Below are 27,248 nucleotides of genomic sequence, written 5' to 3'. Positions count from 1 at the left end.
AAAGGAACATGAGTCAAGACTCAGGCTTTGACAGGTAGTAACTGTGAAAAATGCATACTCATTGACAGAAATAGTTATGCCAGTCTTGTTTAAATTGATGCATTTCTTTGCTTCTTTTAATAGGAATATATGGAAGATAATTAAACATTTCCTCTGACTCAGAATCCTCATTGTGAACATTAGTTATGTGTTATGCTTTAACATAGTGATGCCCTCATGTTTGTAGGGCCTAGGTTTAAATGATTCCTGATTACTCTGCTTTTGCTTTTGTGTTTGATTAAGGCATTTATTTTTCTCTTTCACTTTGAGGACCACTTCTCAGTGTTCACTGTAGTCACTGTGTCCTTGAGTTGCTGTGTTATTTTAATGTGAACAAGTGGTGGTTCACCTTCTTGTTACAAAGCCTTGGAAGAGTGTGACAGACATTTTCTCATGTTTGATTTACAGCTGCAGTTTAGATCAGGGGTTGGTTGGTAAACTAGGATCTGCAAGCCAAATCCATACCACTGCCCATTTGTGTAAATTAAGCTTTATTGGCACGCATTTGTTAACAGGTTGTCTAAAACTGCTTTTCTGCAGTGGCAAAGTTGAGTAGTTGCAATAGACCCTGTGGCCCACAAATCTAAAATATTTACTTCCTGTCTCTTCACATCATGTAGCTCTGGAAAAACTCAACTCTAGACCTGTGAGAACATAAGAGTGAAAGGCAAAAAATTCCTTGGTTTTATGAAAATAGGCTTGATCTTGTAGAGTCCCTGAAAGAGTATTGGGGGCTCCCAGGGACCCCCAGACCAAACTTTAAGAACCGCTGATATAGAACATAGATTCCAGCAATCCCTGAAGCTGTGATGAATTAGACACTGCTTTTGTTTTTTATTGCATTTTTTTTTTTTTTTAGAGCCAGGGTCTCACTGTGTCATCCATGCTGTAAGAATGTGGCATGATCATAGCTCACTGAAACCTCAAACTCCTGGGCTCAAGCAGTCCTCCTGCTTCAGCCTTCTGAAACTGGGACTACAGGCATGATACCGCACCCATCACCACTATCTAATTCTAAGATATTTTTTATCTTCCCAAACAGAAATTCTGTACCCGTTAAACAATAACCATCTAATCCCCAGGCCTCACCTTCCCAGCTCCTAGGAACTTCAAATCTACTTTTTGATCTCTATGAATTTGCCAATTTTCAATTTTCATATAAGTGAAATCATTTGTTCTTTTGTGTCTGGCTTATTGCACTTAGAGTAATATTTTCCAGGTTCATCCATATTGTAGTATATGCCACATTTTAAAAATCCTTTCATCAAGACACCTGGGTTGTTTCTACCTTAGGGTTATTGTGAATAATGCTGCTGTAAGCACTGTTGTGCAAGTATTTCCAGATCTTTTGGTATATACCTAAGACTAGAACTGCTGGGTCATATGGCAATTCAGTCAGACTTTTTGAGGAACTGTGAAACTGTTCTCCACATCCTGTACCATTTTACATTTTCACCAGCAATGCATGAGGGTTCCCATTCTTCACATCCTCACCAACACTTGTTATTTTCCATTTTTGAAAATTACAATGATTGGGCCGGGTGCGGTGGCTCAAGCCTGTAATCCCAGCACTTTGGGAGGCCGAGGTGGGTGGATCACGAGGTCAGGATATCGAGACCATCCTGGTCAACATGGCGAAACCCCGTTGACCCCGTAAAGATACAAAAAATTAGCTGGGCATGGTGGTGCATGCCTGTAATCCCAGCTACTCAGGAGGCTGAGGCAGGAGAATTGCCTGAACCCAGGAGGCAGAGGTTGCGGTGAGCCAAGATTGCGCCATTGCACTCCAGCCTGGCTAACAAGAGTGAAACTCTGTCTCAAAAAAAAAAAAAAAAATTACAATGATTCTAGTCCATGCGAAGTAGAAAAGTTTTATAACCATTAACAAACTCATAATTTATAACTTTGTAATAATTTACAATTAATTTTTGAAGTATATTAATGAGATTGTTATTTACTAATCCATTTCCACTCGTGTATTCTGAATATTGTCACCAAAACCAATTTTAAGGGATTTCCCTAAGCACTCAGAAATGAATTGCTGAAGGAAAAAAAAAGAATTGCTCAACTATAAAATGGCATCTCAGATTGGTGTTTCTCTGATAGTTAAAATATACAATCCAACTTTTATTCTTTCTTTTTTGACTATCATATCTAATACACACTATTTGAGACAGGAAATACCAGAAGTGTTTTTCCAATTCTCATACACCACTCAGCACCACTTCAGATTCTCCAGCAGACACCAATTGATCTCAGTTTCAACATTTAACTCAATTCCGACATTATCTGCCTGGAGATAGCGTCAGATCCCATGGATTAAGAGTTCAGTCACAGATACCCCTTCCCCTTGATGCTAATCGCAAGCCCCAGGTTGTGATTTATGCTTCTGACTGAAGAGGTTTCCACAACCCCCTCATCACATTCTATTAATTTGCTAGAGCAGCTCACAGAACTCAGGGAAACATTTTACATTTACCTGATTATTGAAAAGGCTATTACAAAGGATATAGATTAACAGGCAAATGGAAGGGATGCCTAGGGCAAATTGTCAGGGAAGCAGCTCAAAGCTTCTGTGCCCTCGCAAGGCACACCACCCTCCAAGCATCACCAAGTGTTAAGCTATGGAAGGTTCCCGAACCCAGTTTTTGTAGGTTTTATGCGGGTATCACCAAGTAAGCATGATCAATCAGATTATTAGTCATTGGTGATCAACACAACCTTCAGCTCCTCCTTTCCCTGGCGATTGAGGTGCGAGAATTGAACAGCCCAATTCTCTAGTCAGGCATTGGTCTTTCTGGTGACCAGCCCCCATCCTGAAGCTATCTAGGGGTCCCTAGCCACCAGTCATTTCATTAACTTGCAAAAGACGCACTTAGCACTCTGGAAATTACAAGGAGCTGTGTGCCACGAAACAGGGGCAGAGACCCAATATATACAGTCATGCATTGCTTAACAACACGGGATATGTTCTGAGAAATTTGTTTAGGTGATATCATTGTGCAAATGTCATAGAATGTATGTACATATACAAAGATGGTATATAGCCTACTACATACCCAGGCTATATGGTATAGCTTCTTGCTCCTAGGCCATAAATCTGTGCAGCGTGTTACTTTACTGAATACTGTAGGCTGTTGTAACACAATGGTATTTGTGCATCTAAACACAGAAAATGTACAGTAAAAACACAATTTAAAAGTTAACAAATGACACTCCTATATAGGGAACTTGCCACAAATGGAGCTTGCAGGCCTGGAAGTTGCTCTGGGTGAGTCAGTGAATAAGTGGTGAGTGAATGTGACGGCCTAGGACATTACTGTTCACTGCTATAGACTTTAAAAATGCTGTACACTTAGCTATACTAAATATATTTTTTAAATTTTCTTTTCTTTTTTTTTTTTTGAGTCGGAGTTTCGCTCTTGTTACCCAGGCTGGAGTGCAATGGCGTGATCTCCACTCACCGCAAGCTCCGCCTCCTGGGTTCAGCCAATTCTCCTGCCTCAGCCTCCCGAGCAGCTGGGATTACAGGCACGCACCACCATGCCCAGCTAATTTTTTGTAATTTTAGTAGAGATGGGGTTTCACCTTGTTGACCAGGATGGTCTCGATCTCTCGACCTCGTGATCCACCCGCCTCGGCCTCCCAAAGTGCTGGGATTACAGGCGTGAGCCACCGCGCCTGGCCCTGTTTCTGTTTTTTAAGAGACAAGGTGTTGCTCTGTTGCCCAGACTGAAGTGGTGCAGTGCACCATCAGAGCTCACTGTAGCCTTGAACTCCTGCTCAAGCAGTCTGCCACCTTGGCATCCTGAGTAGCTGGGACTACAGGTGTGTGCACCACACCTAGCTAATGTTTGTATTTTTTTTTATAGATATGGTTCTTACTGTATTGTCCACACTGGTCCTGAACTCCTGGGTTCAAGTGATCCTGCCTCAGCCTCCCAAACTGCTGGAATTACAGGCACTAGCCACTGCGCTCGGCCTGTATTTCTTATTATAATGCAATATCACACAGACTCACTGAGGAAACATAAAATACAGAGATATGTTAATGAGGAAACAAAAATCACTTTTTTAAACAAAAGTATAAACCAGGCAGGGTAGCTCACACCTGTAATCCCAGCATTTTGGGAGGCCACAGTGCGAGGATCACTTGAGCTTAGGAGTTTGAGACTATCCTGAACAACATAGTAAGACTTCATCTCTACTAAATACCAAAAAACTGAGCTGGGCATGGTGATGTGCACCTGCAGCCTCCGCTACTCTGGAGGCGGAAGCAGAAGGATCACTTGAACACGGGAGATCAAGACTGCAGTGAACTATGATCACACCACTGCACTCCAGCCTGGGCAACACAGCAAGACGGGGTCTCTAAATAAATAAGTAAATCAATAAAATAAAGTACAATGAATAAAACAGTATTTGAACTTTAAGAAGTAGAACAGTACTTCTTGATATATCTGGATTTGGGGCACAGAGTTTTATTAGTCCATAATTTCATTTAAAACATGGTTAAATTTCAGTTTTTTATGAATATGTTGAATAACTTTATCATTTTTCTCTTAACCCACTTTTCAATTTTCCCCCTTTCAGAATAATGGCTTTCAATGAGTTCTTATGTGGATTTTCAAAAGAACAGAACAGTAGTGAAATATTTGAAGTACTTGTTGCTGAAAATCATGAACATGGACACAAATTCTACCTCTGTCAACTTGTATTTAAATCAGTGAATATTTATGTTAAAAAGTTTGGTTTAAATGAACCGTATATGTATATTTTCATATATATGACAGAACAAGAATATGTGTTAATAGTGCCTAACTCATGCTGTATCTATATTTTTATTATTTCTGAAAGAAATTACTCAAAGTATGTTTATACTGTGAATTGATATAATGTATTACTCACATGCTTTAATAATTTGTTTCTTAATAAGCAATGACATATGTATGTAAATATTCTTACAGTACTTTAGTTTTCATGCCTATGTTTAACCCATATTTTAATATATTCACAAAGAATTGTCAACTTCAATGCTATGCTGTCATGCTTAACTTTTCCTTAAAATTATTCATAGATTTACTGTCATCAAGGGGAAGGTATTCAGGTCTAGTCTTCTTATAATAGCAGAGGTCTCGGTAAAACAATGATTACCATATATAATGTGTTACTGCCAACTAGAAGAACTATGATGAGAAAGATACCTTTATATACTATGTAAAATATTGTTTTAACTATCATCATATGGGCTGTTTACATAACACAAATTGTATCAAAATCGAACTAAAAGCTTTATGCAGAGTTTTGTATAAAGCAATAGAACAGAAATTTGGGACATTTTTCTAGTAAATAAAATTCCTCAGTTTATTAATCTAAGATTTCAGAGTATAAGAGTATATGGGGTAGGCCAGGCGTGGTGGCTCACGCCTGTAATCCCAGCAATTTGGGAGGCCAAGGCAGGCGGATCACCTGAGGTCAGGAGTTCGAGACCAGCCTAGCCAACATGGTGAAACCCCGTCTCTACTAAAAATACAAAAATTAGCCAAGCATGGTGGCAGGCACCTGTAATCCCAGCTACTCAGGAGGCTGAGGCAGGAGAATCACTTGAACCCAGGAGGCGGAGGTTATGGTGAGCCAAGATCGCACCATTGCATTCCAGTATGGGTGACGGAGTGAGACTCCATCTCGAAAAAAAGTACATGGGGTAAATACAGTAAAACATTTTGTTAAATTACAATATATATTCAGTGATACTACTCTTTTTCTTCTAAACCTGTGTGATGTAATTTACCAGTTTTCCAGAATGGCATTTTAACACTGAACTGTGGCATATACATGGAAAACGGCTTTTTACAATTAATTTTCAAAGTTGTAATTTTAAAGAATTTAGGTGTATACCTATATTAATGAAACAACAGAAGTACAAAATGTAATGTCAGCTACAAAAATTAATCGTGTTTGAACCATAGACATTTGAAAAAAATCCTCTTAACATATTTTGTTGTGATTGAAAACATACAAACTAACATAGGAAAGTGAAAGATCAGTTACTTATGATATCTTTTGTTCCCTCTTGTGGTTTAATAAAGTGGAGTGTGTGTGTGTGTGTGTGTGTGTGTGTGTGTGTGTGTGTGTACGTACCTGGGGGTGGGCAGTGCTCTTTTTCTAAAATGAATATGCCTTATATATCTGAATTATGCCCTTTTTAGTGTGTATTTGGATGTGGGCTGGTTTGCTTTTCTACCACCTTTGTAATTTTATGTATCCCAACTCCTTTTGTGAATTCATGTATTATAGCAAAATATAAAAGACATGGGACTGTTTGCAATACCATATGGAAATCTTTTAATAAATGTATGTAAATAAAAAATATTTGTCCCCACCTTTTCCCCCAAAGCAACAGCAAGACATTTTGTTAGATATTTTTAATGTTTTCTATAATTTAAAAATGTATAACCTGCCAAATTGTTGTTTTTATAACCATGGTTTTTTTTGAAAAACAATTTTATCTTAAAATACTGAATGCTCTGACCTTTTATAGATGTTTTTAATTTTGTTTCAAATAATTTTAAATTATGGAGCTTGACCTAGATTTGCCAATAAACTTTCTAGTCAATTTTCCCTTTCTTACAAATAAGATTTTTATAATTTTATATTACCGATATTCTTAAGTCTAAAATTAAATAAAATTTATTCAAATTAAACTTTATCATGGTGCGATATGGGTAAATCCCGGAACATAGGTGCCAGGCACCTTTCTTAACTGACTTTTATTTCCAGTTAGTTCAAAATAGTAACAAAGTCAAAGTTTATTTTTGTTTTCTATCCACAAAACGGTTAAACGTGTATGTGTGAATATACGCTCTTCTCACTTGGAAATGCTCTTTGTTGAGCACATTAACTCCTATTAAACTATGACACCAGTTACCCTACCTTACTGTAATTCATCATACAAGTGGTCTCATTCTTCTTTCCCCAATCCTTAGAATATTTTAGCAAGTGGTTTACTATCTACCATTAATTCTATCATCAGCCTTTTTATGTCAGTATCTTCTTGGGCCAATGGTTATGGACCATACCTGCAGACCGTAGTTATCTGAAGAATTTTAATGAAAAACTGATGTCTGAACCTCCACACTAGACCAAATACATCAGAAATTCTGCAGTTGAAGTGTGGTCTTTAAAAAATTTTTAGACTTTAAAAAAACTGACATAGAATATACATATTTATGAGGTAGGTAGTGATGTTTCAATACATACAATATATAGTGATCTGATCATTGTAATTAGCATATCCATCATCTCAAACGTTTATCATTTTGTGTTGAGAACATTCAGAATCCTCCTCCTAGACGTTTGAAGCTATATATTAACTAGAGTCATCCTGCAGTGGTAGAGAACACTAGAAACTTCTCCCTCTTATATACTACCTATCTATTTTGTATCCTTTAGCAAATCGCTCCCTGTCGCTCCCTTCCCCCCATCCTTCCCAGCCTCTAGTATCCTCTATTCTACTTTTTACTTCTGTGAGATCTTTTTTTAGCTTATACGTGAGTGAGAACATGCAGTGTTTAATTTTCTGTTCCTCACTTATTTCACTTAGTTAACAATGTCCTTCAATTCCTTCCGTGTGGCTGAGAATGACAGGATGGTAGTTTTGTTTGTTTTTAAGGTCCTCTAGAAGACTAATGTTCAGCAGGGTTAATAATGTTAATTTAAGAAACCGATGCACCAAAGTGGTTTCATGACACACAAATGGGACTTAACTTACAGTTTTGAAGAACACTGCTTTAGATCTTGTCATCAACTCCAAAGTCCCAATTTCTAGCATCCTACTCACCCCTCTTTTGAGGTTACTGTATTGACTATGCCTCTACCAACAATTCTTTGACTCCACTAGGTTCTTTGGACAATTGGTTCTATCATCTATCCCTTATCTATAATTTAATTACCCTCACTTTCTTCTTTAGCATAGGCATCATTGTCCTTGCACATCCCCTAAATTATTGCCCTTCTGATCTGAAAACTCCGGTTTATCTCCAGTTACTCCAGCTGCTTGCATCTATACCTACTGGATCTTTTTACTTTAAATTTATGGCCCTGAAAATCAAAGGCCCACAGCACTGTGTGGCAGTCCTTATACACTGCCCTAGTCAATTCACACTTAACCTACCCCAGCAAGTATTCTTTTATTATATCCTCTCACTTTGTTTCTTTTTTTCTATGAGAAAATGAAAGCAATAGAACTTTCTCACTCTCCAATCTATCAACATGTTCTCTATCCAACTAATTTTCTTCCTTCCTATTAGGATATGAACCATCTCTACCCTTTGGCCATTCTGTCTAGTTATGATCGGTAGCCATCCCTTCTACTAAAAAGACTTCCGCTAGGTATGGTGGCTCAGCCTATAATCCCAGCACTTTGGAAGGCTGAGGCAGGAGGAACACTTGAGCCCAGCAGTTCGAGATCAGCCTAGGCAACATAGGGAGACCTTATCCAGAAAACTTTTAAAAAATTAGCTGGACATGATGGCGTGCACCTGTAGTCCCAGCTATTTGGGAGGCTGACGGGGAAGACCACTTGAGCCCAGGAAGTTGAGGTTGCAGTGAGCCGTGATTGTGCCACTGCACTCTAGCCTGAACACAGAGTGAGAGACCCTGTCTAAAATTAGATTAAAAAAAGACCCCATATTCCTGAGTCATTTTTGCTCTATTGGCTTGTTCTCACTTGCATATATACCTCCCGTTTTTAATCTCCCATTTTAAAACCTTTCCAGCCCTACCATTCCATTTTTATACCCTTTATAGCAAAAATTCCCAGAAAAAGTTATCTAATTCATGTCATCTCCCCCTTAACAGCCACCTTTCTTTCTTGAACTACTCCAATCCTGCTTAAACTCCCGTTATTCCAGTGAAACAGTTCTTATCAAGACACCAACCCCATGTTGTCAAATCTGATGAATCATGATCAGTCTTCTATTTACTCCATTTCTCAGCAGCATTTCACACATTGATTTTTCTATTCTTTAAAATACATTTTCTGCATCCAGGTGTGTTGGTTCAGGGCTGTAATCCCAACACTTTGGGAGGCCAAGGTGGGCAGATCACCTGAGGTTAGGAGTTCGAGCCCAGCCTGGCCAACATAGTGAAATCAAATAAGTTTATAAGAATACAAAAATTAGCCGGGCAGGCACCCGTAATCCTAGCCACTTGGGAGGCTGAGGCAGGAGAATCACTTAAACCTGGGTGGCAGAGGTCGCAGTGAGTCAAGATCACGCCATTACACTCCAGCATGGGCAACAAGAGCAAAACCCTGTCTCAAAAAAAAAACAAAAAAACAGCTGAGTGTGGCGGCTCACACCTGAAATCTCAGCACTTTGGGATGCTGAGGCAGGTGGATCATTTGAGGTCAGGAGTTCGAGACTAGCCTGGCTGACATGGTGAAACCCCTTCTCTAATAAAAATACAAAATTAGCCAGGTGTGGTGGTGCACGCCTGTAGTCCCAGCTACTCGAGCGACTGAGACGGGAGAATTGCTTGAACTTGGGAGGCAGAGGCTGCAGTGAGCTGAGATGGCACTACTGCACTCCAGCCTCAGCAAGACAGAGCAAGACTGTCTCAAAAAAAAAAAAAAAGAAAGAAAGAAAACATACCAAACATCCTGGTTTTTCTACTTACTGGTTTTTCAGTTTCTTTTATCATATTCGCCAACATTTCCTGACTTTTTTTTTCACTTGAGTTTTTGTGTGTGTGTGGTAAACATACCATACAAATTATCATCTTACCCTTTTTAAAATGTACAATAGTGTTAGTTTTATTCACATGGTTGTGAAATCTCTTCTCAACTTTTAAATGTAGACATATACTAGGGTCTTAGTTCATCTCTACTTACTCTCTTTTTAACTTTAGAATTTATCTCTTTTGCTTCTGCCTTTTTTTCTGAATTCTAGACACATATATCTGAGTATCTGCATTAGTTCTTTCTCACATTGCTCTAAGGATACTAACTACCTGAGACTGGGTAGTTTATAAAGAAAGCAGGTTTAACTGACTCACAGTTCCACATGGCTGGGGAGGCCTCAGGAAACTTAGAATTACAGTGGAAGGCAAAGGAGAAGCAAGGCACATCTCACATGGTGACAGCAGAGAGAGCACGAGGGGGGAAGTACCACACACTGTTAAACCATCAGCTTGTGAGAACTCACTATCATAACAGCATGGGGGAAATCTGCCCCGATGATCCAATCACCTCCCACCAGGTCCCTCCTCCATACATGGGGATTACAATTCAAGATGAGATTTGGGTGGGGACACAGCCAAACTGTATCACTACCTATTCGATATCTCCACTTAAATAAGCCAAAGTCACACTAAACAGCTAAGTAAATTGTACCACCATTGTATTAGTCTGTTCTCAAACTGCTATAAAGAAATAGCTGAGATGAGATGGGGTAATCTATAAAGAGGTTTGATTGGCCACAGTTCCTGCCGGCCATACAGGAAGCATGGCACTGGCATCCGCTTCTGGGGAGGCTTGAGGGAGCTTTTTACTCATGGTGGAAGGGAAAGCAGAGGCCTCTTCCATGGCAGGAGCAGGATTGAGAGACCAGAGAGGTGTTACACACTTTTAAACAGCCACATCTCATGAGAACTCACTCACTATACAGAACCAAGGGGTAAATGGTGCTAAACAATTTCTTAGAACTTTGCCCCCACGATCCGGTCACCTCCCACCAGGCTACACCTCCAGCATCAAGAATAAGATTTCAACACCTGCTTAATCCAGTCAACAGGCTAGGACCAAACCTGTTCAATTTGTCTCATACAACATTTAATATAAACAGGATTCTAAGTAGCAAGAAGAGGCCAGCTAGCAGTATTGGCTCATTTGTGCCTTCCAGGAGCCCAGACATAGCCAACTGTGAATACCTACCGTGGTGAGAGCAGAGGATTGTATTTTATTCATCCAGGATGTAGTCTAAAGCCAGTCTGTTACCCTTCATGATGCATACAGTTTACACTGACCTGAGAATCTCGGATGCCATTGACAAGTGGACAATAGATAAGCCAGAAAGCAGCACTCATCTGCAGTGGAGAGAAAGTTCATGGCTCTGTCTCCCCCATGTACAAACATATAACCCAAAAGTCACAAGTCACTCCGATTTGGATTTTGTGGCTCTTGGGTTGGTTAAGACACATGGACTGGCTGGGTGCGGTGACTCACGCTTATAATCTCAGCACTTTGGGAGGCCAAGGTGGGTGGATCACCTGAGGTCAGGGGCTCGAGACCAGCCAGACCAACATGGTGAAAATTCATCTCTACCTGAAATATAAAAATTAGCCAGGCATGGTGGTGCCTGTCTGTAGTCCCAGCTACTCAAGAGGCTGAGGCAGGAGAATCACTTGAACTAGGAGGCAGAGGCTGCAGTGAGCCAAGATCGTGCCATTACACTTCAGCCTGGGTGACAAGAGCAAAACTCTGTCTCAAAAAAAAAAAAAAAAAAAAGACACATTGACTATGTCTCTAAGTAGTTGCAGCCTTGATAGTCACACATAGCATGACCCAAGGCTGCACAGCAGAGAGGAGATGCATATGAATTTGTATCCATGAGATTGCAAAAAAGCTGTGCCTGTTTGTGTGTCTGTGCGTGGACAAGGTGGAGTCCATGTTTGGGGGCTGCCGTTGACAGCAATAGGTACAGCAAAATGGTTCAAGAGCAGCCACACCCACATGAGTTTGTTTTCATAGCACGTGGACAGGGATGACAGCTCGGCAGCAGGTCAGATTGCCAGCCACTGCAGTTTCTTGCCTCAGGCAGACCATATGATTTGTCGCCAGACTGCAATGTAGGATCTAGGGGACAAAGAGAACATTCATTGCTATTGGTTTGGGCTCTGCTCAAAAAATGCTGATTTGTGGGTTAGCTGATATAAAGGACCAAATAGAATGTCCAAGTGAGACACACTGTCTCCAAAAAGGTCCAGTAGGGAGCTGAGCCTCCCTTTCGGTGTTGGGGGCCCAGAGATAAGGTGCTCCTCAATACTGTTTCCTGAATGTCAGAGGCATCATGAATCTGCCTACATTATCTCAAGAAACTTCACTAGGCAAGTAGCCCTCTGAATATTGTTGGGGTTTACCAGCCACATCTGCTGGTGTAAGTATGACAACACCCCAGCCAAGGGCACTGAGACAGGCTTATTTTATTTTATTTTTTAAGAGATAGAGTCTTGGCTGGGCACAGTGCTCATGCCTATAATCCCAGCACTTTGGGAGGCCTTGGTGGGCGTATCACTTGAGGTCAAGAGTTAGAGACCAGCAGGCCAGGTGCAGTGACTCACCAAAATGGTGAAACCCTATCTCTACTAAAAATACAAAAATTAGCCAGGCAGCATGCACCTGTGGTCCCAGCGGCTCAGGAGGCTGAGGCACAAAAATTGCTTGAGGTGGAGGTTGCAGTGAGCTGAGATCGTGCCATTGCACTCCAGGCTGGGCTGGAGTGAGACTCTGTTTTTAAAAAGAGACAGAGGGAGAGAAAGAGAAAGAGAGAGAGAGATATAGGGTCTTGCTCTATTGTTCAGCCTCTAAATATTCATTAACAGGTAGGACAATTGGGGACTCCTATTTCCTCCTCCTCACCCAACACTTGGGCGATAGCACTCATTACCAGATCTTGCACAATCCTCTCACATCCCCTGACCTTATCCTTTCTCTTCTCAGCAGCAAGTGCTCTGCCAGCAGCCTATCCTTGTTGCCCAAATGGTAAAGAACTGAGATTCTACCCTGCTTGCAAACTATCAAGGTAGCCTGCCACAGGTTCCGGAATGCTAGCAGAAGACAGGAGATTACTGAATCAGAGACAAAGTTCTTTGTACTGCACAGCAGCATGAGTTTTGCACCCGTTCCTCACATCCTCAGATCCCACACGGACAATGAAAGTCAACCTAGATGGACGCTGCCCATACAGTGGGTTTACATCACAGGCAAAAGAACTGGAACGTAGGAAAACTCAGCCTTCTTTCTACAAAGGGTTGCAGGCAAACCTGCCCCAACTTTGCCCTGGGAGGAGACAGCAAACAAATCTTCCTGCTTGGGGATGACATTATCTCTTTATCCTAAAGCTGTTTGCTATACAGATATCTGAAAAAGACAGTCTAGCAAAAAACTGTCAGAACCTTTGTTCAAAACATATGTATCAACAAGCGATAGCAGAAAATTTTCTCTTTCAAAAATATTAAATTTTTTGTTTTGGTAAAATATACATGAAACTTACCATTTAATGATTTTTTCAGTGGCATTGAGTATATTCACAATGTTGTACATCTATCACCACTATTCATTTCCTGAACTATAATACTATTTTTAATGCAGTACTGCTTTTGATCTTCTAGTACTTTATTGAGATTTTAAAACTCTATGTTCAGAAGTGGGACTGACCTGTAGTTTCCTGTTTCGTACAAGCAGCATGGTCTGGCTTTGATGTCACAGTATCGTAGTTTCCAAGAATAGATAGTAAAACCTCTTTCTTCCCATGTTCTGGAATTTTTTGCATTACAGGGGACTGACTCATAAAATCGCTTGGATAGGTGTCTTTTCTGAGGAAACTATCTGACCACCTTTTGAATTTCTTCTACAAATTAGATTTTCTCCCCCTCTTTAAGTCAGCTTGGTAATTAATTTTTTTCTGGAAAATCTTCTATTTTATCTACATGTTTAAAAGGTCATCCATACCTTAGTTATCTTTTTCTTGTGAAGTGTTTATTTCTTGTATCTCTTAACTGATAGATCAGAAATCAGTTTATCTTTTTTCCTCCCTCTTTCTTCCTTTCTTTCCTTCCTTCCTTTGTTCTTTCTTTTCTCTTTCTCTCTCTTTTCTTCCCTCCCTTCCTTCCTCCTCCTTCTTCTTCCTTCCTTTGTTTCCTTCCTCCTCCTTCTTCCTTCCTTTCCTTCCCCCTCACTTCTCCTTCTCCCTCCCTCCCTCCCCCTTTCCGTCTTTTTTTTTTTTTTTTTTGGTCTTGCTGTTGCCAAGACGAGTGCAGAGGCATAATTATGGCTCCTGCAGCCTTAAACTTTGGGGCTCAAGTGATCCTCCCACCTCAACCTCCTCAGTAGCTGAGACTACAGGTGTATGCCACCACACTGGGCTATTTAAAAATATATACATATTGGTAGAGACAGGGTCTCAGTATGTTGCCCAAACTAATCTCAAACTCCTGGGCTCAAGCAATCCTCCTGCCTCAGCCTCCCAAACTGTTGGGATTACAGGCGTGAGCCACTGCACCTAGCCATGGTTTTTTTTTTCTCCCCCCCAAGGGGAGGAAACTTTTAATTTTATTGGTGAAATCTGCTGTTTGATTTGTTTTTTATTTCATTAACTTCTGCTTTCATTCCTTCCTGCCTTCTGCCTTCTTCCTTCTTTTTCATTTGTTCACATTCTTGAGTATATGTTCAATTTATTTTTAGTCTTCCTTATTTTCCGATTTATGCATTAAAGGCTACACAATTTCCTCTGAGAACCTCTTGGACTGTACCCCCACAGATTTTTTTGGTCATTCGTTTTTGGCATTACTTTCTAAGTAGAGTCCAATTCAGTTCTGGTATTCCTTATTGGGGTCACCATGTAACTTATCATACAAATTGAGACACTTTGAAAAGCAAAATACAGTTATGCATCACTTAACCACAGGAATTTGTTGTTCCGAGAAATTTCCTTCAGGAGATTTCATCACATGTGAACATCAGAGAGTGTATACAAACCTCGGTGGTATAGCCTACTACACATCTAGAGTACATGGTATAGCCTATTGCTCCTAGGCTACAAACCTGTACAGCCTGTTAGTGTACAGAATACCATAGGCAAGTATAATGATATTTGTGTATCTAAACATATCCAAACATAGAAAAGGCATCGTAAACATGTAGTATTATAATCTTACGGCACCACTGTTGTATATATGGTTCTTTGTTGGCTAAAACATCACTTTGCAGTACATGACAGTATATGTGTTATGTCAGGACAATAAGTGTTAACTGAGCCTGTCCCAGGTGAACTGGAAAGTATGTTCACCCTATTTTTAACAAAAGAGTTATTTATTTAAAAGGAAGTTTTAAAGTTTTTAAGTAGATAGGATTCTGTTATGAATTTCTAATTTATTGAATTTTGATTAAAGAAAGTGGCCTCTGTGGATTTAGCTTTTTGAAATTTGTTATTTTTTGGCTTAAAACTTAACTTTTGTGATCATTCCAAAAATTTTTGTGTAAAATACATATTTTCTGTTTGTTGGGTCTGCACTTTTCTTGTTTTTTGTTTTTGGAGACAGGGTCTTGCTTGGTTGCCCAGGCTGAAATGTGATCATAGCTCACTGCATCCTCAAACTCCTGGGCTAATAGGATTCTCCCCACTCAGTCTCTTGAGTAACTGGGACTACAGATGCAAGTCTTGATATCGTTTAGATCAAGTTTGTGAATTCTCTGTATAATTATCTCTGTCTACTTGATATGTTAATTTCCAAGAAAAATTAAAATATCTCTCACCATGAGAGTAGAGTTGTTTACTTTTTCTTTTCAGCTTTTGCCTTAAATATAGAATGCTCCTTGCCTTATGATGGGATTATGTCCTGCTAAACCCACTGTAAGTTGAAAATATCCTTAAGTTGAAAATGCACTTACTATCTCTAGCCTACTGAACATTATAGCTTAGTGTAGCCTACCTTAAACATCCTCAGAACACTTATGTTAGTTTGACAAAATCATCTAACACAAACACATTTTATAATCAAGTGTTGACTATCTCATGAAGTTTATTGACTACTATACTGAAAGTGACAACCCGAATGGTTTTAGAGCATCATAAAGTTGACATACCGTAAGTTAAATCATCCTAAGTTGGGAACTATCTGTAGTTTATTAAAGCAATAATTTTATTAACTTTTTTTTTTACTATGTAAGGAATTTTAATTAATTAAAGCAAGAATTTTATTTTTATTTATGCATTTTTTACTGTGTCAGTAACTGAAAAGCTCTGTTGTTAGATACATATATTTCAGGACTGTTATATATTTTTTGTTGGCTTGTACCTTTTAGCACTTATACTCTTTACCATGAAATCTCTTTTACCAGACATTAATATTGCAACTTATTCTGTCTTCTATTTCGTAACAACTTAATTGAGATATAATTTACATGCCATAAAATTCACCCAATTAAATTATAAGATTTGATGACTTTTAGTATATTTACAGAATTATGCAGCCGTTACTGCAATTTTAGAACATTTTCATCATCGCCAAAAGAAACCCTACACTGGCTGGGCACAGTGGCTCACACTTGTAGTCCTAACACATTGGGAGGCTAAGGTGGGTGGATCACTTGAGCCCAGGATTTCAAGACCAGCCAGGGCAACACAAAGAAACTCCATCTCTACAAAAAAATTAAAAATTTAGCTGGTGTGGTGGCATGTGCCTGTAGTCCCAGCTACTTTGAGGCTGAGGTGGGAGGATCACTTGAGCCCAGGAAGCAGAAGTTGTAATGAGCCAAGATCACACCACTGCTCCAGCCTGGATGACAGAGCAAGACCCCATCTCAAGAAAAGAAAAGCCATACGCACATACCCATTAACAGTCACTCTCCATTTCCCCACAGCTCCTCCTCCCCACAATCATAATCTACTACTAGCTCTATAAAGTCGACTGTCTGGACATTTGCTACAAATGAAATCCTATCACATGTGGTCTTTTGAGTCTGGTTTCTTTCACTTAGCATAATGTTTTCAAGGTTCATCCATGTTGCATGCAAGGTTCATACATGCAGCATATATCTATCAGCCAGCACTTCATTCCTTTCTAATGCCAAATAATACTCCACTGTATGGATATCCACATTTTGTTTAATACATTCATAAGTTGATGGACCTTTGAGTTGTTTCCACTTTTTGGCCATTCTAAATAATACTGTTATAAACACTCATGTATACGTTTTTGTGTGGATATGTTTTCATTTCTCTTGGGTATATATCTAGGAGTAGGATTACTGGGTTATTGGTTATTCTATCACCAGAATATATGAAGGTTCCAATTTCTCTATGTCCTCACCAACACTTGTAATTATTTGTCTTTTTCATTATGACCACCCTAGGTGCAAAGTGGTGTTTCATCGTGATTTTGATTTGCATTTCCCTAATGGTTAATGATGTTAAGCATCTTTTCATTTGCTCATTGGTCATTTGTGTATTTTCTTTTTTTTTTTTTATTTTTTTTTTATTTTTATTTTTTTTTTTTTTAATTTTTTATTGGATTATAGGTTTTGGGGTACATGAGCAGAGCATGCAAGACAGTTGCGTAGGTACACACATGGCAGTGTGCTTTGCTTTTCTTCTCCCCTTCACCCACATTTGGCATTTCTCCCCAGGCTATCCCTCCCCACCTCCCCCTCCCACTGGCCCTCCCCTTTTCCCCCCAATAGACCCCAGTGTTTAGTACTCCCCTCCCTGTGTCCATGTGTTCTCATTTTTCATCACCCACCTATGAGTGAGAATATGCGGTGTTTCATTTTCTGTTCTTGTGTCAGTTTGCTGAGGATGATGTTTTCCAGATTCATCCATGTCCCTACAAACGACACGAACTCATCATTTCTGATTGCTGCATAATATTCCATGGTGTATATGTGCCACATTTTTCCAATCCAGTCTATTATCAATGGGCATTTGGGTTGATTCCAGGTCTTTGCTATTGTAAACAGTGCTGCAATGAACATTCGTGTACATGTGTCCTTATAGTAGAACGATTTATAGTCTTTTGGATATATACCCAGTAATGGGATTGCTGGGTCAAATGGAATTTCTATTTCTAAGGCCTTGAGGAATCGCCACACTGTCTTCCACAATGGTTGAACTAATTTACACTCCCACCAACAGTGTAAAAGTGTTCCTTTTTCTCCACATCCTCTCCAGCATCTGTTGTCTCCAGATTTTTTGATAATCGCCATTCTAACTGGCGTGAGATGGTATCTCAATGTGGTTTTGATTTGCATCTCTCTGATGACCAGTGACGATGAGCATTTTTTCATATGATTGTTGGCCTCATATATGTCTTCTTTCGTAAAGTATCTGTTCATATCCTTTGCCCACTTTTGAATGGGCTTGTTTGTTTTTTTCCTGTAAATCTGCTTGAGTTGTTTGTAAATTCTGGATATCAGCCCTTTGTCAGATGGGTAGACTGCGAAAATTTTTTCCCATTCTGTTGGTTGCCGATCCACTCTAGTGACTGTTTCTTTTGCCGTGCAGAAGCTGTGGAGTTTCATTAGGTCCCATTTGTCTATTTTGGCTTTTGTTGCCAATGCTCTTGGTGTTTTGTTCATGAAGTCCTTGCCTACTCCTATGTCCTGGATAGTTTTGCCTAGATTTCCTTCTAGGGTTTTTATGGTGCCAGGTCTTATGTTTAAGTCTTTAATCCATCTGGAGTTAATTTTAGTGTAAGGTGTCAGGAAGGGGTCCAGTTTCTGCTTTCTGCACATGGCTAGCCAGTTTTCCCAACACCATTTGTTAAACATGGAATCCTTGCCCCATTGCTTGTTTTTGTCAGGTTTATCAAAGATTGAATAGTTGTATGTATGTTGTGTTGCCTCCGGTGCCTCTGTTTTGTTCCATTGGTCTATATCTCTGTTTTGGTACCAGTACCATGCTGTTTTGATTACTGTAGCCTTGTAGTATAGTTTGAAATCCGGTAGTGTGATGCCCCCCGCTGTGTTCTTTTTGCTTAGAATTGACTTGGCTATGCGGGCTCTCTTTTGGTTCCATATGAAGTTCATGGTGGTTTTTTCCAGTTCTGTGAAGAAAGTCAATGGTAGCTTGATGGGGATAGCGTTGATTCTGTAAATTACTTTGGGCAGTATAGCCATTTTCACGATATTAATTCTTCCTAACCATGAACATGGAATGTTTCTCCATCTGTTTGTGTCCTCTCTGATTTCGTTGAGCAGTGGTTTGTAGTTCTCCTTGAAGAGGTCCCTTACGTTCCTTGTGAGTTGTATTCCAAGGTATTTTATTCTTTTTGTAGCAATTGCGAATGGCAGTTCGCTCTTGATTTGGCTTTCTTTAAGTCTGTTATTGGTGTAGACGAATGCTTGTGATTTTTGCACATTGATTTTATATCCTGAGACTTTGCTGAAGTTGTTTATCAGTTTCAGGAGTTTTTGGGCTGAGGTGATGGGGTCTTCTAGGTATACTATCATGTCGTCTGCAAATAGAGACAATTTGGCTTCCACCTTTCCTATTTGAATACCCTTTATTTCTTTTTCTTGCCTGATTGCTCTGGCTAGAACTTCCAGTACTATATTGAATAGGAGTGGTGAGAGAGGGCATCCTTGTCTAGTACCAGATTTCAAAGGGAATGCTTCCAGTTTTTGCCCATTCAGTATGATATTGGCTGTTGGTTTGTCATAAATAGCTTTTATTACTTTGATATACGTTCCATCGATACCGAGTTTATTGAGGGTTTTTAGCATAAAGGGCTGTTGAATTTTGTCAAATGCCTTCTCTGCGTCAATTGAGATAATCATGTGGTTTTTGTTTTTGGTTCTGTTTATGTGGTGAATTACGTTGATAGACTTGCGTATGTTGAACCAGCCTTGCATCCCTGGGATGAATCCTACTTGATCATGATGAATAAGTTTTTTGATTTGCTGTTGCAATCGGCTTGCCAATATTTTATTGAAGATTTTTGCATCTATGTTCATCATGGATATTGGCCTGAAGTTTTCTTTTCTCGTTGGGTCTCTGCCGGGTTTTGGTATCAGGATGATGTTGGTCTCATAAAATGATTTGGGAAGGATTCCCTCTTTTTGGATTGTTTGAAATAGTTTTAGAAGGAATGGTTCCAGCTCCTCTTTGTGTGTCTGGTAGAATTCGGCTGTGAACCCATCTGGACCTGGGCTTTTTTTGTGAGGTAGGCTCTTAATTGCTGCCTCAACTTCAGACCTTGTTATTGGTCTATTCATAGTTTCAGCTTCCTCCTGGTTTAGGCTTGGGAGGACACAGGAGTCCAGGAATTTATCCATTTCTTCCAGGTTTACTAGTTTATGCGCATAGAGTTGTTTGTAATATTCTCTGATGATGGTTTGAATTTCTGTGGAATCTGTGGTGATTTCCCCTTTATCATTTTTTATTGCATCTATTTGGTTGTTCTCTCTTTTATTTTTAATCAATCTGGCTAGTGGTCTGTCTATTTTGTTGATCTTTTCAAAAAACCAGCTCTTGGATTTATTGATTTTTTGAAGGGTTTTTCGTGTCTCAATCTCCTTCAGCTCAGCTCTGATCTTAGTAATTTCTTGTCTTCTGCTGGGTTTTGAGTTTTTTTGATCTTGCTCCTCTAGCTCTTTCAATTTTGACGATAGGGTGTCAATTTTCGATCTCTCCATTCTCCTCATATGGGCACTTATTGCTATATACTTTCCTCTAGAGACTGCTTTAAATGTGTCCCAGAGGTTCTGGCACGTTGTGTCTTCATTCTCATTGGTTTCGAAGAACTTCTTTATTTCTGCCTTCATTTCGTTGTTTACCCAGTCAACATTCAAGAGCCAGTTGTTCAGTTTCCATGAAGCTGTGCGGTTCTGGGTCGGTTTCTGAATTCTGAGTTCTAACTTGATTGCACTATGGTCTGAGAGGCTGTTTGTTATGATTTCAGTTGTTTTGCATTTGTTGAGCAGTGCTTTACTTCCAATTATGTGGTCAATTTTAGAGTAGGTGTGATGTGGTGCTGAGAAGAATGTGTATTCTGTGGATTTGGGGTGGAGAGTTCTGTAAATGTCCACCAGGTTTGCTTGCTCCAGGTCTGAGTTCAAGCCCTGGGTATCCTTGTTGATTTTCTGTCTGGTTGATCTGTCTAGTATTGACAGTGGAGTGTTAAAGTCTCCCACTATTATTGTGTGGGAGTCTAAGTCCTTCTGTAAGTCATTAAGAACTTGCCTTATGTATCTGGGTGCTCCTGTGTTGGGTCCATATATGTTTAGGATCGTTAGCTCTTCTTGTTGTATCGATCCTTTTACCATTATGTAATGGCCTTCTTTGTCTCTTTTGATCTTTGTTGCTTTAAAGTCTATTTTATCAGAGATGAGAATTGCAACTCCTGCTTTTTTTTGCTTTCCATTAGCTTGGTAAATCTTCCTCCATCCCTTTATTTTGAGCCTTTGTGTATCCTTGCATGTGAGATGGGTTTCCTGGATACAGCACACTGATGGGTTTTGGATTTTTATCCAATTTGCCAGTCTGTGTCTTTTGATTGGTGCATTTAGTCCATTTACATTTAGGGTTAATATTGTTATGTGTGAATTTGATACTGCCATTTTGATTCTAAGTGGCTGTTTTGCCTGTTAGTTGTTGTAGATTCTTCATTATGTTGAAGCTCTTTAGCATTCAGTGTGATTTTGGAATGGCTGGAACTGATTGATCCTTTCTATGTGTAGTGCCTCTTTTAGGAGCTCTTGTAAAGCAGGCCTGGTGGTGACAAAATCTCTGAGTACTTGCTTGTTCGCAAAGGATTTTATACTTCCTTCACTTCTGAAGCTCAGTTTGGCTGGATATGAAATTCTGGGTTGAAAGTTCTTTTCTTTAAGAATGTTGAATATTGGCCCCCACTCTCTTCTGGCTTGTAGTGTTTCTGCCGAGAGATCTGCTGTGAGTCTGATGGGCTTCCCTTTGTGGGTGACCCGACCTTTCTCTCTGGCTGCCCTTAGTATTCTCTCCTTTATTTCAACCCTGTTGAATCTGACGATTATGTGCCTTGGGGTTGCTCTTCTTGCGGAATATCTTTGTGGTGTTCTCTGTATTTCCTGCAATTGAGTGTTGGCTTGTCTTGCTAGGTGGGGGAAATTTTCCTGGATGATGTCCTGAAGAGTATTTTCCAGCTGGGATTCATTCTCTTCGTCCCCTTCTGGTACACCTATCAAACGTAGGTTAGGTCTTTTCACATAGTCCCACATTTCTTGGAGACTTTGTTCATTCCTTTTTGCGCTTTTTTCTCTGATCTTGGTTTCTCGTTTTATTTCATTGAGTAGGTCTTCGACTTCAGATATTCTTTCTTCTGCTTGGTCAATTCGGCTATTGAAACTTGCGTTTGCCTCGCGAAGTTCTCGTATTGTGTTTTTCAGCTCCTTTAATTCATTCATATTCCTCTCTAAGGTATCCATTCTTGTTATCATTTCCTCGAATCTTTTTTCAAATCTTTTTTCAAGGTTCTTAGTTTCTTTGCATTGATTTAATACATGATCTTTTAGCTCACAAAAGTTTCTCATTATCCATCTTCTGAAGTCTAATTCCGTCATTTCGTCACAGTCATTCTCCGTCCGGCTTTGTTCCCTTGCTGGTGAGGAGTTTTGGTCCTTTCTAGGAGGCGATGTGTTCTGGTTTCGGGTGTTTTCCTCCTTTTTGCGCTGGTTTCTTCCCATCTTTGTGGATTTGTCCGCTGGTCGTCTGCGTAGTTGCTGACTTTTCGTTTGGGTCTCTGAGTGGACACCCAGAATGTTGATGATGAAGTATTTCTGTTGCTTGGATTTCCTTCTACCAGTCTAGCCCCTTCGCTGTACGACTGTTGAGGTCCGCTCCAGACCCTGCTTGTCTGGTGTGCACCTCTAGTAGCCGTGGCACAGCGAGGGATGCTACCAGTTTCTTTTTCTGCTCTCTTTGTCCCAGGATGATGCCTGCCTAATGACAGTCTTTTGGATATAGAGGGGTCAGGGAGCTGCTTGAGGAGACAGTTTGTACTTTATAGGGGTTTAATTGCTGAGCTGTGCACTCTGTTGTTCATTCAGGGCTGTTAGGCTGCTATGTTTGATTCTGCTGCAACACAGCTCATTAAACAACCCTTTTTTTTTTTTCCTCAAATGCTCTGTGTTGAGGGGTTTGGGCTTTATTTTTGGATGTCCGATCAGGTGTCCTGCCCAGCTCAAAGGCAGACTAGCCACTGTTTGGCTGCCGAGGCTCCGCCCTGCTGTTGTGTGATTCGCGCTGTTCCTGCCGGCTCTGCTGTGGTCTCCGCCACGCCCTGCGGCGGAGTCTCTTCGTTGTAGCGTGTTGCCTCAGCAACGGCAGGCTGCGTCAGCAGTGGGCGTGTATCTCAGTAGGGACGGGTTGCCTCGGCAACGGCTGGCTGCGTCAGCAGTGGGCGTGTATCTCAGTTGGGGCGGGTTGCCTCGGCAACGGCTGGCTGCCTCAGCAGTGGGCGCGTATATCAGTTGGGGCAGGTTGCCTCCGTAGTGGTGGACGCCCTTCCCCCACAGAGCGTCTCGGACCGTCTGCCCGGGATAGTTTGAAATCGTGGTTTTGTTCGTCCCACTGGGTATCCCAAGCGATCTGTTCCTGCAATCCCCTGGGCTGGGCTACTGTGCAAGTCTCGTTCAGTCTCAAGTCCAGCCCTCTCAAGTCTCAGGTTGCCGGTTCAACAAGGCACCCGGACAAGCGCGCCCTGTGGGGATTGCTGGGTAGGGCCGGCCGCCGCCGCCCCGGCTGCCGGCTTTGCCAGGCAGACCTACTGCCTGGCGTCCCGTGTGTTTTTATACTTGGGAGTTTCCCCGTTCTGTGGGCAACAAAGATCAGTCTGGAAATGCAGCACTGACTCACCGTTTGCGAATTCAACGCGGGCTCCAATCCTGGGTTGTTCTCACAGCGCCATCTTGAGTCCCCTCATTTGTGTATTTTCATTGGAGTTCAATTCCTTTGCTCACCATAAAATTGGGTTATTTGTCATTTTATCATTGAGTGTTACGAGTTCTTTCTGTATTCCATATACAAGTCCCTTGTTAGATATAACATTGTATTTTATATAATACAATTCCATGTATTATACTTTCACTCTCCTGATATCATGTGCAACATACAAGTTTTAAATTTTGATATTATTTTTCGCTTGCATTGCTTGTATTTTTGATGTCATATCTTAGAAACCACTGTCTAACTGAAGGACATGATTTATGCATTTGTTTTCTTCTAAGAGTTTTATAGTTTTAGCTCTTTAGATCTATATGATCCATTTGAGTTAATTTTTTATATGGTGAGATAGGGGTCCAAATTGATTATTTTGCATATGGATATGCAGTGGTCTCTCTGTTTTCTTATGCTAGTATTTGCCTATTTTATTTTTCCATTGCTTAATTTTCAGACACAAAAGTAATGGTAATTTAGAAGGTATGTGAAATAGAACAGTTATCACCATTTTACTAATTTGAGGAAATATCTGAAGTTAATTGAATTATCCAGGACTCATGTCAAGGGACAGAAAGTCATGGAAACGGATGATACATAGACATGGTGGATTATAGAATGAAGCAGCTTTGGAAACCCTTGGTCTAACCCAGTGTTTCTTAACCTTAGCACTATTGTCATTTGGGGCTGGATAATTCTAGGTTGTGGGGGCTGTCCTGGGCATTGTAGGATTCTTAGCAGCATCTATGGCTTCTACCCAGTAGATGCCCAGCAGTAGCACCTGCCATCCCCAGTGCAGACAAACAAAAATACGTCCAAGACACTGCCAAAATGTCTCCTACAGCGCAAGTATCCCTACAACAGAAACTACCAATCTAACGATGAAGTTTCTTTCCCACATATTTTCTATAACCCCTAACACATTTCTAAAACCATTTAGCAGTTATATAGTTAAGAGTTAAAAAAAATTCTAGATGTTCTACATCTTTTTTTTTTTTGTAGTATGGCCTCTGAAAAATGTTTCAACTGGTAAGCAGTTAGTTATTAAAAAAGTGGAATAGTAGACTAATACTTGGGGTTAGCGTGCCACACAATCTTGTTATAGCCCTGGATGTAGTCACTATGAACAAACTATTTGAAAAGTGAGGGGATCAAACAGCACCTGTCAAAACTGGTGCCTGATGGTTTCCGATTTCCAAGGCCCATGAGACACTAAGTCTAGTTGTTAGCATGCTCCAACATAAGCATCATTTCTCCAGAAATCTGGCAATATTTTGGGGTGCATATGATGAATTGCGGTGCCTTGTCCTACAAAATGAAAAGATAGTAGACCTACATTTGACTTACAGACATTTGAATTTTTATATGGACATCTGAGCGTGTTTTCATGTAGTTGGCAAGACTATAATATATATCAAAAACAACACCCCAGCTATATGTTCTTCATAAATTTGATTTTTGGCTTCTAAGAACTTCTTTTTTTGTTTGTTTGTTTGAAACCCCGTCTCTACCAAAAGTACAAAAATTAGCAGGGCATGGTGGCAATGCCTGTAATCCCAGCTACTTGGGAGGCTGAGGCAGGAGGAGAATCGCTTGAACTGGGGAGGCAGAGGTTGCAGTGAGCTGAGATTGCGCCACTGCACTCCAGACTGGGCAACAAGAGTGAAACTCCGTCTCAAATTAAAAAGAAAAGAAAAAAAGAGAAATTGCTAGTTCTGTTTTGTCATTTGGGACATTGGCTCAATACTGGGTATATATTAGGACTATCTTTCATATTTTGCATCTTTTGTCTAGTCATTTTGCTTTGTTTAATAATGATACTCAAGGCCGAGGCTCACGCCTATAATCCCAGCACTTTGGGAGGCCGAGGCGGGTGGATCATGAGGTCAAGAGATCGAGACCATCCTGGTCAATAAGGTGAAACCCCGTCTCTACTAAAAATACAAAAATTAGTTGGGCATGGTGGTGTGCGCCTGTAGTCCCAGCTACTCAGGAGGCTGAGGCAGGAGAATTGCTTGAACCCAGGAGGCGGAGGTTGCGGTGAGCCGAGATCGTGCCATTGCACTCCAGTCTGGGTAACAACAGCGAAACTCCGTCTCAAAATAATAATAATAATAATGACACTCAATTATTTTTAGCATCCTTGCATACATAGTAAACTAAAAAGACCACCAAAAACTGATTTTCAGTAGTTGCATTGACATAGTCATAGCAAAAAGTACGAAGGAAGAGACTGTGGTTTCTTCGTTAGCCCACAAAATAAGTAATTATTTTCCTTAAAGCATCAAAATCAATATTTAATTTCATTATGGCTGGGGACAGTAATCCCCCATGTCTACGTCACTCCGTTCAGATGTACAGCGACTCAACAATGCAATTTCTAGCCTGTTTCTAGGTGGCATTTTCCCACTTCCTCAACTCTCAGGAGTTCCAGTGCCATTTCTTATGGCAGGGACTCTACAGGGCGAAACTCCCCCTGGGCTCCAGGTATACCCTATTAAGTGAGAGTAACAGGAGCCGAATTTGCATCCCCTGGGGTGGTGACTGACGGTCCCACGTTCTTCCTTCAAGCCGGATGCGCCTCGCTCTGAGCCCACTACTGTAACTTCAGACCCCACGCGTTCAGCCCTCCCTCGGTCATGCTTTGCAGAAGCCAGGAGGGCACTCACTGGTCAACCCCACGCCCCTCCCTAGGGCCCGCTCCGGGTTTCTGAGCACCCCTGGGGAGGGGAGCCGTCCGGTGAGCGCCACTCACGGAGTGCGCGTGAAGGAAGCCGGCACCTCGCGCTCAGCGGTCCCGGAACGAAGCCGGGCGGGGCGGCGGCGCGGCGGCGCGGGTCCGAGCGCCCGAGGCGCCGACGGAGCATGTGACCACGCCGCGCGGGGCCGGGCGCGCAGTGCCGCGCGGTGGCGGCGGTGGGGAGAGCAATGGAGGCCGCGGCCGCCTGAGAGGCGGGTGCGCTGCTGGTGCTGCTGCCGCGGCGGCTGCTGCTGTGGAGGCTGTCGCGCGCTGTGCCGCCGAGTCCGCCGCCCGACCTGGACTGCCGGTCGTCTGCCAGCGGCTCTGCCAGCCCGAGCGCCAGGCGGGGACCTCAGGTGAGCTCCCGCTCGGCCCGCGGCAGGAGCCAGACAATGGGGACAGGGGCGGACATCTCCCCTCCACTCGCGCCCCTCCGGGCCGGGCCCCCGCGGCGTTTCGGGACTCCGGGGCACCTGGCCCGGGGGGCGTGGGATCGGCGCGGCTGGCGGTGGACTTCGGGGCGGCGTCCCCGCGTGGGAGGCGTGGACCCTGCCCGAGGAACCTGCGCGCGTGGTGCGCGCTTTGGATCCCCGCAGGGGAACCTGCCGGCGGGCTGCGCCCGGGGAACTTGAGGAGAACGTGGGACCTCGCCTGCCTTCTCCCCTTCCCGCGCCTCGGCATCCCGTCCCGGGGTCCCCGACTCGGTCCCGACCGCAGCGGGGACCAGAGCCAGACCTAGCAGTCCGGAATCGCGGACGCTGTCCGGGCTCAGCCCTTTCCCC

At 41.6% G+C, this 27,248-nt stretch overlaps 2 protein-coding genes across 16 annotated transcripts in view; both read left to right on the top strand.

Moving 5' to 3' along the window:
- The window catches only part of CEP135 (centrosomal protein 135), an 89,065-nt gene extending 76,169 nt beyond the window's left edge, over positions 1–12,896 (top strand). For 7 of the 8 annotated variants that reach the window (XR_013533118.1, XM_078367220.1, XM_008993322.5 and 4 more), the window contains one exon: positions 4,633–6,743. The gene's annotated coding sequence lies outside the window, so the exon portion shown is untranslated. Of the gene's footprint in view, positions 1–4,632; positions 6,744–12,760 lie in introns of those variants that run through there. The other variant, XM_078367219.1, reaches the window with a different exon arrangement.
- Positions 12,897–26,620: 13,724 nt separating this feature from the next.
- CRACD (capping protein inhibiting regulator of actin dynamics) overlaps positions 26,621–27,248 on the top strand; it is a 297,618-nt gene continuing 296,990 nt past the window's right edge. For all 8 annotated transcript variants that reach the window (XM_078367204.1, XM_078367198.1, XM_078367192.1 and 5 more), the window contains exon 1: positions 26,621–26,822. The gene's annotated coding sequence lies outside the window, so the exon portion shown is untranslated. The remainder of the gene's footprint in view (positions 26,823–27,248) is intronic.

The sequence above is a fragment of the Callithrix jacchus genome, chromosome 3, assembly GCF_049354715.1.
Source record: "Callithrix jacchus isolate 240 chromosome 3, calJac240_pri, whole genome shotgun sequence".
NCBI classification, from domain to species: domain Eukaryota; kingdom Metazoa; phylum Chordata; class Mammalia; order Primates; family Cebidae; genus Callithrix; species Callithrix jacchus.
Note: the sequence above shows the minus strand (reverse complement) of the source record. Positions and strands in the feature narration are given on the sequence as shown.